General features: G+C 46.8%; 9 non-coding genes across 9 annotated transcripts; all 9 read left to right on the forward strand.

The window, feature by feature from the left end:
* Positions 1–283: 283 nt before the first annotated feature.
* On the forward strand, positions 284–476 carry LOC142262451 (U2 spliceosomal RNA). The gene has a single exon (XR_012729835.1). It is a non-coding gene; the product is annotated as a U2 spliceosomal RNA (small nuclear RNA).
* Positions 477–1,863: 1,387 nt separating this feature from the next.
* LOC142262416 (U2 spliceosomal RNA) lies at positions 1,864–2,054 on the forward strand. The gene has a single exon (XR_012729806.1). It is a non-coding gene; the product is annotated as a U2 spliceosomal RNA (small nuclear RNA).
* A 1,387-nt stretch (positions 2,055–3,441) lies between these two features.
* LOC142262417 (U2 spliceosomal RNA) lies at positions 3,442–3,632 on the forward strand. Its single transcript, XR_012729807.1, has one exon. It is a non-coding gene; the product is annotated as a U2 spliceosomal RNA (small nuclear RNA).
* Positions 3,633–5,019: 1,387 nt separating this feature from the next.
* Positions 5,020–5,210, forward strand: LOC142262419 (U2 spliceosomal RNA). Its single transcript, XR_012729809.1, has one exon. It is a non-coding gene; the product is annotated as a U2 spliceosomal RNA (small nuclear RNA).
* Positions 5,211–6,597: 1,387 nt separating this feature from the next.
* LOC142262420 (U2 spliceosomal RNA) lies at positions 6,598–6,788 on the forward strand. Its single transcript, XR_012729810.1, has one exon. It is a non-coding gene; the product is annotated as a U2 spliceosomal RNA (small nuclear RNA).
* A 1,387-nt stretch (positions 6,789–8,175) lies between these two features.
* Positions 8,176–8,366, forward strand: LOC142262421 (U2 spliceosomal RNA). Its single transcript, XR_012729811.1, has one exon. It is a non-coding gene; the product is annotated as a U2 spliceosomal RNA (small nuclear RNA).
* Positions 8,367–9,753: 1,387 nt separating this feature from the next.
* Positions 9,754–9,944, forward strand: LOC142262423 (U2 spliceosomal RNA). Its single transcript, XR_012729812.1, has one exon. It is a non-coding gene; the product is annotated as a U2 spliceosomal RNA (small nuclear RNA).
* A 1,387-nt stretch (positions 9,945–11,331) lies between these two features.
* On the forward strand, positions 11,332–11,522 carry LOC142262424 (U2 spliceosomal RNA). The gene has a single exon (XR_012729813.1). It is a non-coding gene; the product is annotated as a U2 spliceosomal RNA (small nuclear RNA).
* Positions 11,523–13,711: 2,189 nt separating this feature from the next.
* Positions 13,712–13,905, forward strand: LOC142262458 (U2 spliceosomal RNA). The gene has a single exon (XR_012729839.1). It is a non-coding gene; the product is annotated as a U2 spliceosomal RNA (small nuclear RNA).
* Positions 13,906–15,156: the final 1,251 nt, after the last annotated feature.

Consider the following 15,156-nt stretch of genomic DNA (forward strand, 5'->3'; position numbering starts at 1 on the left):
TTGGGCTGAGAAACCAACACCGGTTGACGGTCCGGGCAGTTTTGGCTGCGAAACCAACAACTAGTAGCTCTCTACTCCACTTGGGTAAGATGCCTGGGTGGACGCTGGGAGCAACGACAAGGCTCAACCAGGCTTCGGCTTGGGGGAGCACCGAAGATCCCTGACCCTTGCTGTGGCCTTCTGGCTCGGAGGGACGGGGTTGATTTTTGGGGACCCTCTCCTCACGGTGGGGTCCACACGAATCCTAGCCTTTGCACTGTTTTTGGTGTGACTTCGGTCATGCATTTTTTGTGGTGCTTTGGAAAGCTTCATTAAATCAAAAATCTGTTCTTATCAGTTTAATATCTGATACGTCCCCTATCTGGGGACCATATATTAAATGGATTTTTAGAACAGGGAGATGGAAAAAGAGCTTGCTCTGTCCACTCCACGCATTGACCTGGTATTGCAGTACCTCCAGGAACGGTGCACCCCTTCTTAACCCAGTTTCCAAAAGCAGAACTCAATTCACCTGATTCATATTAGCCCGATTTAATGAATTGGAAGAAAGCATACGTCTTCATATGCACCTCAATTTGGCCCATTCACTTTTCACACTTCCTCCTTTTGTTTTTTATCTTTCACACTTTTGACTTTCTTTATTCATCCAAATAGCAAACTCATCACCACTCAACCTGACCAACTCGGCTATGTCCCCGTGCTGCAGTTCTCTGTCTTATCTAGATCATTTGCAATTGAATGGAATAGATCCCTTTTGGACAAAGTGGATTCACCTGCTGCTGCAGTGACCACAGGTGTGATAACATCTAGAATTGGCATCTGGTGCGATCTCTCCGCTTCCACTCCAAAGAAAGTTACCTGTTTATTCCTATCATGCATTGGTTTTTGGGGTTTTCTTTGAGTAATGATGATCTCTTTAGTAGTCTGTTGGCGCCCTCTCCTGGAGGAATAGTTTGCTTGCTCTTGGACATTCTAAAAGAGAGGTCATGATAGACATTGAGCTTCTGAGCTCAATTGGGGACAGTCATGGGTGATGAATGTTTGCAACCTACTGCAAAGCCTCATACCGCAATATAAGGAACGTCAAATACTAAGAAAGGGCGGCCTATGAAAGAATTACTACTTTCAATAAGTACACTTAAACGGCTAATTGGGAATAGAAAAACTGTAAAAAGCCCTCTGAGAAAGCCCCCCTCTAACCTTTGATAGTAAGCTTTTCTGTAGTCTGCCTGTTGATGTATTTTCCGTTTGAACTGTGCACAACATGAAGAGACGGAACACTGGCGGCTTGTCACAATGCCCCCCGATGACATCACAATAGCGCTGCTGCCTAGAAAACAAGCTGCGCAGAAGAAGTTGTTCTTTGGGTGGGAGGGTGGGCTAGTGGAAGGAGGGGGCAATCTCTTTTTTTCCCGGGTGGTAGGGGGATGACAGGAGAAGGGAAGCGGGTGGTGAGAAAGGTACAGAGGGCAGGGTTTGGGGGCTGGGAAGGAAAGGGAAAAGATTAGGGTTTGGGGATGATGAAAGGGCTTTCTACGGGTAAGGATGGCAAAGGGTGGCAGTGACGGAAAGTCAGGCAACCTGTCCTGTCCGTCTTTTTGTATCGTGAATTGGAAAGACTGCAAGGGGGAGGGGAGTTGCTTGCGCCCTAAAGGAGGAGTTATTCAGATTCATTGCAGTGGGCGGCGGCTGCAAAACGCACCATTCTTCTTGTTTTGGCTCTGCAAAGCAGCCTTTTCAAGGGTTGGCTTGGGTGACAAAATGTCTTGTGTAGGCGTGGGTTTGTCTCCCTCTCGCTCTCTCTCCCTAAGATGTGTCCGGCATAGGCCAGGGTGCCACTCGAGGCCCAAACCAATTCTGGTTATCGCTTCTCGGCCTTTTGGCTAAGATCAAGTGTAGTATCTGTTCTTATCAGTTTAATATCTGATACGTCCCCTATCTGGGGACCATATATTAAATGGATTTTTAGAACAGGGAGATGGAAAAAGAGCTTGCTCTGTCCACTCCACGCATTGACCTGGTATTGCAGTACCTCCAGGAACGGTGCACCCCTTCTTAACCCAGTTTCCAAAAGCAGAACTCAATTCACCTGATTCATATTAGCCCGATTTAATGAATTGGAAGAAAGCATACGTCTTCATATGCACCTCAATTTGGCCCATTCACTTTTCACACTTCCTCCTTTTGTTTTTTATCTTTCACACTTTTGACTTTCTTTATTCATCCAAATAGCAAACTCATCACCACTCAACCTGACCAACTCGGCTATGTCCCCGTGCTGCAGTTCTCTGTCTTATCTAGATCATTTGCAATTGAATGGAATAGATCCCTTTTGGACAAAGTGGATTCACCTGCTGCTGCAGTGACCACAGGTGTGATAACATCTAGAATTGGCATCTGGTGCGATCTCTCCGCTTCCACTCCAAAGAAAGTTACCTGTTTATTCCTATCATGCATTGGTTTTTGGGGTTTTCTTTGAGTAATGATGATCTCTTTAGTAGTCTGTTGGCGCCCTCTCCTGGAGGAATAGTTTGCTTGCTCTTGGACATGCTAAAAGAGAGGTCATGATAGACATTGAGCTTCTGAGCTCAATTGGGGACAGTCATGGGTGATGAATGTTTGCAACCTACTGCGAAGCCTCATACCGCAATATAAGGAACGTCAAATACTAAGAAAGGGCGGCCTATGAAAGAATTACTACTTTCAATAAGTACACTTAAACGGCTAATTGGGAATAGAAAAACTGTAAAAAGCCCTCTGAGAAAGCCCCCCTCTAACCTTTGATAGTAAGCTTTTCTGTAGTCTGCCTGTTGATGTATTTTCCGTTTGAACTGTGCACAACATGAAGAGACGGAACACTGGCGGCTTGTCACAATGCCCCCCGATGACATCACAATAGCGCTGCTGCCTAGAAAACAAGCTGCGCAGAAGAAGTTGTTCTTTGGGTGGGAGGGTGGGCTAGTGGAAGGAGGGGGCAATCTCTTTTTTTCCCGGGTGGTAGGGGGATGACAGGAGAAGGGAAGCGGGTGGTGAGAAAGGTACAGAGGGCAGGGTTTGGGGGCTGGGAAGGAAAGGGAAAAGATTAGGGTTTGGGGATGATGAAAGGGCTTTCTACGGGTAAGGATGGCAAAGGGTGGCAGTGACGGAAAGTCAGGCAACCTGTCCTGTCCGTCTTTTTGTATCGTGAATTGGAAAGACTGCAAGGGGGAGGGGAGTTGCTTGCGCCCTAAAGGAGGAGTTATTCAGATTCATTGCAGTGGGCGGCGGCTGCAAAACGCACCATTCTTCTTGTTTTGGCTCTGCAAAGCAGCCTTTTCAAGGGTTGGCTTGGGTGACAAAATGTCTTGTGTAGGCGTGGGTTTGTCTCCCTCTCGCTCTCTCTCCCTAAGATGTGTCCGGCATAGGCCAGGGTGCCACTCGAGGCCCAAACCAATTCTGGTTATCGCTTCTCGGCCTTTTGGCTAAGATCAAGTGTAGTATCTGTTCTTATCAGTTTAATATCTGATACGTCCCCTATCTGGGGACCATATATTAAATGGATTTTTAGAACAGGGAGATGGAAAAAGAGCTTGCTCTGTCCACTCCACGCATTGACCTGGTATTGCAGTACCTCCAGGAACGGTGCACCCCTTCTTAACCCAGTTTCCAAAAGCAGAACTCAATTCACCTGATTCATATTAGCCCGATTTAATGAATTGGAAGAAAGCATACGTCTTCATATGCACCTCAATTTGGCCCATTCACTTTTCACACTTCCTCCTTTTGTTTTTTATCTTTCACACTTTTGACTTTCTTTATTCATCCAAATAGCAAACTCATCACCACTCAACCTGACCAACTCGGCTATGTCCCCGTGCTGCAGTTCTCTGTCTTATCTAGATCATTTGCAATTGAATGGAATAGATCCCTTTTGGACAAAGTGGATTCACCTGCTGCTGCAGTGACCACAGGTGTGATAACATCTAGAATTGGCATCTGGTGCGATCTCTCCGCTTCCACTCCAAAGAAAGTTACCTGTTTATTCCTATCATGCATTGGTTTTTGGGGTTTTCTTTGAGTAATGATGATCTCTTTAGTAGTCTGTTGGCGCCCTCTCCTGGAGGAATAGTTTGCTTGCTCTTGGACATTCTAAAAGAGAGGTCATGATAGACATTGAGCTTCTGAGCTCAATTGGGGACAGTCATGGGTGATGAATGTTTGCAACCTACTGCGAAGCCTCATACCGCAATATAAGGAACGTCAAATACTAAGAAAGGGCGGCCTATGAAAGAATTACTACTTTCAATAAGTACACTTAAACGGCTAATTGGGAATAGAAAAACTGTAAAAAGCCCTCTGAGAAAGCCCCCCTCTAACCTTTGATAGTAAGCTTTTCTGTAGTCTGCCTGTTGATGTATTTTCCGTTTGAACTGTGCACAACATGAAGAGACGGAACACTGGCGGCTTGTCACAATGCCCCCCGATGACATCACAATAGCGCTGCTGCCTAGAAAACAAGCTGCGCAGAAGAAGTTGTTCTTTGGGTGGGAGGGTGGGCTAGTGGAAGGAGGGGGCAATCTCTTTTTTTCCCGGGTGGTAGGGGGATGACAGGAGAAGGGAAGCGGGTGGTGAGAAAGGTACAGAGGGCAGGGTTTGGGGGCTGGGAAGGAAAGGGAAAAGATTAGGGTTTGGGGATGATGAAAGGGCTTTCTACGGGTAAGGATGGCAAAGGGTGGCAGTGACGGAAAGTCAGGCAACCTGTCCTGTCCGTCTTTTTGTATCGTGAATTGGAAAGACTGCAAGGGGGAGGGGAGTTGCTTGCGCCCTAAAGGAGGAGTTATTCAGATTCATTGCAGTGGGCGGCGGCTGCAAAACGCACCATTCTTCTTGTTTTGGCTCTGCAAAGCAGCCTTTTCAAGGGTTGGCTTGGGTGACAAAATGTCTTGTGTAGGCGTGGGTTTGTCTCCCTCTCGCTCTCTCTCCCTAAGATGTGTCCGGCATAGGCCAGGGTGCCACTCGAGGCCCAAACCAATTCTGGTTATCGCTTCTCGGCCTTTTGGCTAAGATCAAGTGTAGTATCTGTTCTTATCAGTTTAATATCTGATACGTCCCCTATCTGGGGACCATATATTAAATGGATTTTTAGAACAGGGAGATGGAAAAAGAGCTTGCTCTGTCCACTCCACGCATTGACCTGGTATTGCAGTACCTCCAGGAACGGTGCACCCCTTCTTAACCCAGTTTCCAAAAGCAGAACTCAATTCACCTGATTCATATTAGCCCGATTTAATGAATTGGAAGAAAGCATACGTCTTCATATGCACCTCAATTTGGCCCATTCACTTTTCACACTTCCTCCTTTTGTTTTTTATCTTTCACACTTTTGACTTTCTTTATTCATCCAAATAGCAAACTCATCACCACTCAACCTGACCAACTCGGCTATGTCCCCGTGCTGCAGTTCTCTGTCTTATCTAGATCATTTGCAATTGAATGGAATAGATCCCTTTTGGACAAAGTGGATTCACCTGCTGCTGCAGTGACCACAGGTGTGATAACATCTAGAATTGGCATCTGGTGCGATCTCTCCGCTTCCACTCCAAAGAAAGTTACCTGTTTATTCCTATCATGCATTGGTTTTTGGGGTTTTCTTTGAGTAATGATGATCTCTTTAGTAGTCTGTTGGCGCCCTCTCCTGGAGGAATAGTTTGCTTGCTCTTGGACATTCTAAAAGAGAGGTCATGATAGACATTGAGCTTCTGAGCTCAATTGGGGACAGTCATGGGTGATGAATGTTTGCAACCTACTGCGAAGCCTCATACCGCAATATAAGGAACGTCAAATACTAAGAAAGGGCGGCCTATGAAAGAATTACTACTTTCAATAAGTACACTTAAACGGCTAATTGGGAATAGAAAAACTGTAAAAAGCCCTCTGAGAAAGCCCCCCTCTAACCTTTGATAGTAAGCTTTTCTGTAGTCTGCCTGTTGATGTATTTTCCGTTTGAACTGTGCACAACATGAAGAGACGGAACACTGGCGGCTTGTCACAATGCCCCCCGATGACATCACAATAGCGCTGCTGCCTAGAAAACAAGCTGCGCAGAAGAAGTTGTTCTTTGGGTGGGAGGGTGGGCTAGTGGAAGGAGGGGGCAATCTCTTTTTTTCCCGGGTGGTAGGGGGATGACAGGAGAAGGGAAGCGGGTGGTGAGAAAGGTACAGAGGGCAGGGTTTGGGGGCTGGGAAGGAAAGGGAAAAGATTAGGGTTTGGGGATGATGAAAGGGCTTTCTACGGGTAAGGATGGCAAAGGGTGGCAGTGACGGAAAGTCAGGCAACCTGTCCTGTCCGTCTTTTTGTATCGTGAATTGGAAAGACTGCAAGGGGGAGGGGAGTTGCTTGCGCCCTAAAGGAGGAGTTATTCAGATTCATTGCAGTGGGCGGCGGCTGCAAAACGCACCATTCTTCTTGTTTTGGCTCTGCAAAGCAGCCTTTTCAAGGGTTGGCTTGGGTGACAAAATGTCTTGTGTAGGCGTGGGTTTGTCTCCCTCTCGCTCTCTCTCCCTAAGATGTGTCCGGCATAGGCCAGGGTGCCACTCGAGGCCCAAACCAATTCTGGTTATCGCTTCTCGGCCTTTTGGCTAAGATCAAGTGTAGTATCTGTTCTTATCAGTTTAATATCTGATACGTCCCCTATCTGGGGACCATATATTAAATGGATTTTTAGAACAGGGAGATGGAAAAAGAGCTTGCTCTGTCCACTCCACGCATTGACCTGGTATTGCAGTACCTCCAGGAACGGTGCACCCCTTCTTAACCCAGTTTCCAAAAGCAGAACTCAATTCACCTGATTCATATTAGCCCGATTTAATGAATTGGAAGAAAGCATACGTCTTCATATGCACCTCAATTTGGCCCATTCACTTTTCACACTTCCTCCTTTTGTTTTTTATCTTTCACACTTTTGACTTTCTTTATTCATCCAAATAGCAAACTCATCACCACTCAACCTGACCAACTCGGCTATGTCCCCGTGCTGCAGTTCTCTGTCTTATCTAGATCATTTGCAATTGAATGGAATAGATCCCTTTTGGACAAAGTGGATTCACCTGCTGCTGCAGTGACCACAGGTGTGATAACATCTAGAATTGGCATCTGGTGCGATCTCTCCGCTTCCACTCCAAAGAAAGTTACCTGTTTATTCCTATCATGCATTGGTTTTTGGGGTTTTCTTTGAGTAATGATGATCTCTTTAGTAGTCTGTTGGCGCCCTCTCCTGGAGGAATAGTTTGCTTGCTCTTGGACATTCTAAAAGAGAGGTCATGATAGACATTGAGCTTCTGAGCTCAATTGGGGACAGTCATGGGTGATGAATGTTTGCAACCTACTGCGAAGCCTCATACCGCAATATAAGGAACGTCAAATACTAAGAAAGGGCGGCCTATGAAAGAATTACTACTTTCAATAAGTACACTTAAACGGCTAATTGGGAATAGAAAAACTGTAAAAAGCCCTCTGAGAAAGCCCCCCTCTAACCTTTGATAGTAAGCTTTTCTGTAGTCTGCCTGTTGATGTATTTTCCGTTTGAACTGTGCACAACATGAAGAGACGGAACACTGGCGGCTTGTCACAATGCCCCCCGATGACATCACAATAGCGCTGCTGCCTAGAAAACAAGCTGCGCAGAAGAAGTTGTTCTTTGGGTGGGAGGGTGGGCTAGTGGAAGGAGGGGGCAATCTCTTTTTTTCCCGGGTGGTAGGGGGATGACAGGAGAAGGGAAGCGGGTGGTGAGAAAGGTACAGAGGGCAGGGTTTGGGGGCTAGGAAGGAAAGGGAAAAGATTAGGGTTTGGGGATGATGAAAGGGCTTTCTACGGGTAAGGATGGCAAAGGGTGGCAGTGACGGAAAGTCAGGCAACCTGTCCTGTCCGTCTTTTTGTATCGTGAATTGGAAAGACTGCAAGGGGGAGGGGAGTTGCTTGCGCCCTAAAGGAGGAGTTATTCAGATTCATTGCAGTGGGCGGCGGCTGCAAAACGCACCATTCTTCTTGTTTTGGCTCTGCAAAGCAGCCTTTTCAAGGGTTGGCTTGGGTGACAAAATGTCTTGTGTAGGCGTGGGTTTGTCTCCCTCTCGCTCTCTCTCCCTAAGATGTGTCCGGCATAGGCCAGGGTGCCACTCGAGGCCCAAACCAATTCTGGTTATCGCTTCTCGGCCTTTTGGCTAAGATCAAGTGTAGTATCTGTTCTTATCAGTTTAATATCTGATACGTCCCCTATCTGGGGACCATATATTAAATGGATTTTTAGAACAGGGAGATGGAAAAAGAGCTTGCTCTGTCCACTCCACGCATTGACCTGGTATTGCAGTACCTCCAGGAACGGTGCACCCCTTCTTAACCCAGTTTCCAAAAGCAGAACTCAATTCACCTGATTCATATTAGCCCGATTTAATGAATTGGAAGAAAGCATACGTCTTCATATGCACCTCAATTTGGCCCATTCACTTTTCACACTTCCTCCTTTTGTTTTTTATCTTTCACACTTTTGACTTTCTTTATTCATCCAAATAGCAAACTCATCACCACTCAACCTGACCAACTCGGCTATGTCCCCGTGCTGCAGTTCTCTGTCTTATCTAGATCATTTGCAATTGAATGGAATAGATCCCTTTTGGACAAAGTGGATTCACCTGCTGCTGCAGTGACCACAGGTGTGATAACATCTAGAATTGGCATCTGGTGCGATCTCTCCGCTTCCACTCCAAAGAAAGTTACCTGTTTATTCCTATCATGCATTGGTTTTTGGGGTTTTCTTTGAGTAATGATGATCTCTTTAGTAGTCTGTTGGCGCCCTCTCCTGGAGGAATAGTTTGCTTGCTCTTGGACATTCTAAAAGAGAGGTCATGATAGACATTGAGCTTCTGAGCTCAATTGGGGACAGTCATGGGTGATGAATGTTTGCAACCTACTGCGAAGCCTCATACCGCAATATAAGGAACGTCAAATACTAAGAAAGGGCGGCCTATGAAAGAATTACTACTTTCAATAAGTACACTTAAACGGCTAATTGGGAATAGAAAAACTGTAAAAAGCCCTCTGAGAAAGCCCCCCTCTAACCTTTGATAGTAAGCTTTTCTGTAGTCTGCCTGTTGATGTATTTTCCGTTTGAACTGTGCACAACATGAAGAGACGGAACACTGGCGGCTTGTCACAATGCCCCCCGATGACATCACAATAGCGCTGCTGCCTAGAAAACAAGCTGCGCAGAAGAAGTTGTTCTTTGGGTGGGAGGGTGGGCTAGTGGAAGGAGGGGGCAATCTCTTTTTTTCCCGGGTGGTAGGGGGATGACAGGAGAAGGGAAGCGGGTGGTGAGAAAGGTACAGAGGGCAGGGTTTGGGGGCTGGGAAGGAAAGGGAAAAGATTAGGGTTTGGGGATGATGAAAGGGCTTTCTACGGGTAAGGATGGCAAAGGGTGGCAGTGACGGAAAGTCAGGCAACCTGTCCTGTCCGTCTTTTTGTATCGTGAATTGGAAAGACTGCAAGGGGGAGGGGAGTTGCTTGCGCCCTAAAGGAGGAGTTATTCAGATTCATTGCAGTGGGCGGCGGCTGCAAAACGCACCATTCTTCTTGTTTTGGCTCTGCAAAGCAGCCTTTTCAAGGGTTGGCTTGGGTGACAAAATGTCTTGTGTAGGCGTGGGTTTGTCTCCCTCTCGCTCTCTCTCCCTAAGATGTGTCCGGCATAGGCCAGGGTGCCACTCGAGGCCCAAACCAATTCTGGTTATCGCTTCTCGGCCTTTTGGCTAAGATCAAGTGTAGTATCTGTTCTTATCAGTTTAATATCTGATACGTCCCCTATCTGGGGACCATATATTAAATGGATTTTTAGAACAGGGAGATGGAAAAAGAGCTTGCTCTGTCCACTCCACGCATTGACCTGGTATTGCAGTACCTCCAGGAACGGTGCACCCCTTCTTAACCCAGTTTCCAAAAGCAGAACTCAATTCACCTGATTCATATTAGCCCGATTTAATGAATTGGAAGAAAGCATACGTCTTCATATGCACCTCAATTTGGCCCATTCACTTTTCACACTTCCTCCTTTTGTTTTTTATCTTTCACACTTTTGACTTTCTTTATTCATCCAAATAGCAAACTCATCACCACTCAACCTGACCAACTCGGCTATGTCCCCGTGCTGCAGTTCTCTGTCTTATCTAGATCATTTGCAATTGAATGGAATAGATCCCTTTTGGACAAAGTGGATTCACCTGCTGCTGCAGTGACCACAGGTGTGATAACATCTAGAATTGGCATCTGGTGCGATCTCTCCGCTTCCACTCCAAAGAAAGTTACCTGTTTATTCCTATCATGCATTGGTTTTTGGGGTTTTCTTTGAGTAATGATGATCTCTTTAGTAGTCTGTTGGCGCCCTCTCCTGGAGGAATAGTTTGCTTGCTCTTGGACATTCTAAAAGAGAGGTCATGATAGACATTGAGCTTCTGAGCTCAATTGGGGACAGTCATGGGTGATGAATGTTTGCAACCTACTGCGAAGCCTCATACCGCAATATAAGGAACGTCAAATACTAAGAAAGGGCGGCCTATGAAAGAATTACTACTTTCAATAAGTACACTTAAACGGCTAATTGGGAATAGAAAAACTGTAAAAAGCCCTCTGAGAAAGCCCCCCTCTAACCTTTGATAGTAAGCTTTTCTGTAGTCTGCCTGTTGATGTATTTTCCGTTTGAACTGTGCACAACATGAAGAGACGGAACACTGGCGGCTTGTCACAATGCCCCCCGATGACATCACAATAGCGCTGCTGCCTAGAAAACAAGCTGCGCAGAAGAAGTTGTTCTTTGGGTGGGAGGGTGGGCTAGTGGAAGGAGGGGGCAATCTCTTTTTTTCCCGGGTGGTAGGGGGATGACAGGAGAAGGGAAGCGGGTGGTGAGAAAGGTACAGAGGGCAGGGTTTGGGGGCTGGGAAGGAAAGGGAAAAGATTAGGGTTTGGGGATGATGAAAGGGCTTTCTACGGGTAAGGATGGCAAAGGGTGGCAGTGACGGAAAGTCAGGCAACCTGTCCTGTCCGTCTTTTTGTATCGTGAATTGGAAAGACTGCAAGGGGGAGGGGAGTTGCTTGCGCCCTAAAGGAGGAGTTATTCAGATTCATTGCAGTGGGCGGCGGCTGCAAAACGCACCATTCTTCTTGTTTTGGCTCTGCAAAGCAGCCTTTTCAAGGGTTGGCTTGGGTGACAAAATGTCTTGTGTAGGCGTGGGTTTGTCTCCCTCTCGCTCTCTCTCCCTAAGATGTGTCCGGCATAGGCCAGGGTGCCACTCGAGGCCCAAACCAATTCTGGTTATCGCTTCTCGGCCTTTTGGCTAAGATCAAGTGTAGTATCTGTTCTTATCAGTTTAATATCTGATACGTCCCCTATCTGGGGACCATATATTAAATGGATTTTTAGAACAGGGAGATGGAAAAAGAGCTTGCTCTGTCCACTCCACGCATTGACCTGGTATTGCAGTACCTCCAGGAACGGTGCACCCCTTCTTAACCCAGTTTCCAAAAGCAGAACTCAATTCACCTGATTCATATTAGCCCGATTTAATGAATTGGAAGAAAGCATACGTCTTCATATGCACCTCAATTTGGCCCATTCACTTTTCACACTTCCTCCTTTTGTTTTTTATCTTTCACACTTTTGACTTTCTTTATTCATCCAAATAGCAAACTCATCACCACTCAACCTGACCAACTCGGCTATGTCCCCGTGCTGCAGTTCTCTGTCTTATCTAGATCATTTGCAATTGAATGGAATAGATCCCTTTTGGACAAAGTGGATTCACCTGCTGCTGCAGTGACCACAGGTGTGATAACATCTAGAATTGGCATCTGGTGCGATCTCTCCGCTTCCACTCCAAAGAAAGTTACCTGTTTATTCCTATCATGCATTGGTTTTTGGGGTTTTCTTTGAGTAATGATGATCTCTTTAGTAGTCTGTTGGCGCCCTCTCCTGGAGGAATAGTTTGCTTGCTCTTGGACATTCTAAAAGAGAGGTCATGATAGACATTGAGCTTCTGAGCTCAATTGGGGACAGTCATGGGTGATGAATGTTTGCAACCTACTGCGAAGCCTCATACCGCAATATAAGGAACGTCAAATACTAAGAAAGGGCGGCCTATGAAAGAATTACTACTTTCAATAAGTACACTTAAACGGCTAATTGGGAATAGAAAAACTGTAAAAAGCCCTCTGAGAAAGCCCCCCTCTAACCTTTGATAGTAAGCTTTTCTGTAGTCTGCCTGTTGATGTATTTTCCGTTTGAACTGTGCACAACATGAAGAGACGGAACACTGGCGGCTTGTCACAATGCCCCCCGATGACATCACAATAGCGCTGCTGCCTAGAAAACAAGCTGCGCAGAAGAAGTTGTTCTTTGGGTGGGAGGGTGGGCTAGTGGAAGGAGGGGGCAATCTCTTTTTTTCCCGGGTGGTAGGGGGATGACAGGAGAAGGGAAGCGGGTGGTGAGAAAGGTACAGAGGGCAGGGTTTGGGGGCTGGGAAGGAAAGGGAAAAGATTAGGGTTTGGGGATGATGAAAGGGCTTTCTACGGGTAAGGATGGCAAAGGGTGGCAGTGACGGAAAGTCAGGCAACCTGTCCTGTCCGTCTTTTTGTATCGTGAATTGGAAAGACTGCAAGGGGGAGGGGAGTTGCTTGCGCCCTAAAGGAGGAGTTATTCAGATTCATTGCAGTGGGCGGCGGCTGCAAAACGCACCATTCTTCTTGTTTTGGCTCTGCAAAGCAGCCTTTTCAAGGGTTGGCTTGGGTGACAAAATGTCTTGTGTAGGCGTGGGTTTGTCTCCCTCTCGCTCTCTCTCCCTAAGATGTGTCCGGCATAGGCCAGGGTGCCACTCGAGGCCCAAACCAATTCTGGTTATCGCTTCTCGGCCTTTTGGCTAAGATCAAGTGTAGTGTTGTTCGAAGAGGTGGTTTAAGCTCCAGGCCACCTTAGTACAATGATACAATGCACACTGGAAGGTTGCGCTTGCTAGTACTCTGGGTGGATAGTATATTCATCTAGAGGAAAACATGGCCCTACCAGGATCGAGGCTATTAGACTGAGTAAGGGTGGGGGGCTATGGTACAACGTGCCCCAGGACTGACGACCCTGGAGTGAGTCTGAGCTTGCTGGCTTGGGACCCCGGCAAGCCTTGGGCTCTGTAGCACACCGTACCTTGCCTTTTCATACTTTTTGAGCATATTACCCTATCCCGGCCTTCTGGCTAGGAAGGGAAATTTTTACAATCCCGGTCGGAGGTCTGGTCAGCTTTGGGCTGAGAAACTAACACCCGGTTGGAGGTCTGGGTCAGCTTCGGCTGAGAAACCAACACCCGGTTGGAGGTCTGGGTCAGCTTCGGCGGAGAAACCAACACCCGGTTGGAGGTCCGGTTAGCCTTGGGCTGAGAAACCAACACCGGTTGACGGTCCGGGCAGTTTCGGCTGCGAAACCAACAACTAGTAGCTCTCTACTCCACTTGGGTAAGATGCCTGGGTGGACGCTGGGAGCAACGACAAGGCTCAACCAGGCTTCGGCTTGGGGGAGCACCGAAGATCCCTGACCCTTGCTGTGGCCTTCTGGCTCGGAGGGACGGGGTTGATTTTTGGGGACCCTCTCCTCACGGTGGGGTCCACACGAATCCTAGCCTTTGCACTGTTTTTGGTGTGACTTCGGTCATGCATTTTTTGTGGTGCTTTGGAAAGCTTCATTAAATCAAAAAATCTGTTCTTATCAGTTTAATATCTGATACGTCCCCTATCTGGGGACCATATATTAAATGGATTTTTAGAACAGGGAGATGGAAAAAGAGCTTGCTCTGTCCACTCCACGCATTGACCTGGTATTGCAGTACCTCCAGGAACGGTGCACCCCTTCTTAACCCAGTTTCCAAAAGCAGAACTCAATTCACCTGATTCATATTAGCCCGATTTAATGAATTGGAAGAAAGCATACGTCTTCATATGCACCTCAATTTGGCCCATTCACTTTTCACACTTCCTCCTTTTGTTTTTTATCTTTCACACTTTTGACTTTCTTTATTCATCCAAATAGCAAACTCATCACCACTCAACCTGACCAACTCGGCTATGTCCCCGTGCTGCAGTTCTCTGTCTTATCTAGATCATTTGCAATTGAATGGAATAGATCCCTTTTGGACAAAGTGGATTCACCTGCTGCTGCAGTGACCACAGGTGTGATAACATCTAGAATTGGCATCTGGTGCGATCTCTCCGCTTCCACTCCAAAGAAAGTTACCTGTTTATTCCTATCATGCATTGGTTTTTGGGGTTTTCTTTGAGTAATGATGATCTCTTTAGTAGTCTGTTGGCGCCCTCTCCTGGAGGAATAGTTTGCTTGCTCTTGGACATTCTAAAAGAGAGGTCATGATAGACATTGAGCTTCTGAGCTCAATTGGGGACAGTCATGGGTGATGAATGTTTGCAACCTACTGCGAAGCCTCATACCGCAATATAAGGAACGTCAAATACTAAGAAAGGGCGGCCTATGAAAGAATTACTACTTTCAATAAGTACACTTAAACGGCTAATTGGGAATAGAAAAACTGTAAAAAGCCCTCTGAGAAAGCCCCCCTCTAACCTTTGATAGTAAGCTTTTCTGTAGTCTGCCTGTTGATGTATTTTCCGTTTGAACTGTGCACAACATGAAGAGACGGAACACTGGCGGCTTGTCACAATGCCCCCCGATGACATCACAATAGCGCTGCTGCCTAGAAAACAAGCTGCGCAGAAGAAGTTGTTCTTTGGGTGGGAGGGTGGGCTAGTGGAAGGAGGGGGCAATCTCTTTTTTTCCCGGGTGGTAGGGGGATGACAGGAGAAGGGAAGCGGGTGGTGAGAAAGGTACAGAGGGCAGGGTTTGGGGGCTGGGAAGGAAAGGGAAAAGATTAGGGTTTGGGGATGATGAAAGGGCTTTCTACGGGTAAGGATGGCAAAGGGTGGCAGTGACGGAAAGTCAGGCAACCTGTCCTGTCCGTCTTTTTGTATCGTGAATTGGAAAGACTGCAAGGGGGAGGGGAGTTGCTTGCGCCCTAAAGGAGGAGTTATTCAGATTCATTGCAGTGGGCGGCGGCTGCAAAACGCACCATTCTTCTTGTTTTGGCTCTGCAA

This window comes from Anomaloglossus baeobatrachus, unplaced genomic scaffold, assembly GCF_048569485.1.
Source record: "Anomaloglossus baeobatrachus isolate aAnoBae1 unplaced genomic scaffold, aAnoBae1.hap1 Scaffold_2452, whole genome shotgun sequence".
Classification (NCBI taxonomy): Eukaryota; Metazoa; Chordata; class Amphibia; order Anura; family Aromobatidae; genus Anomaloglossus; species Anomaloglossus baeobatrachus.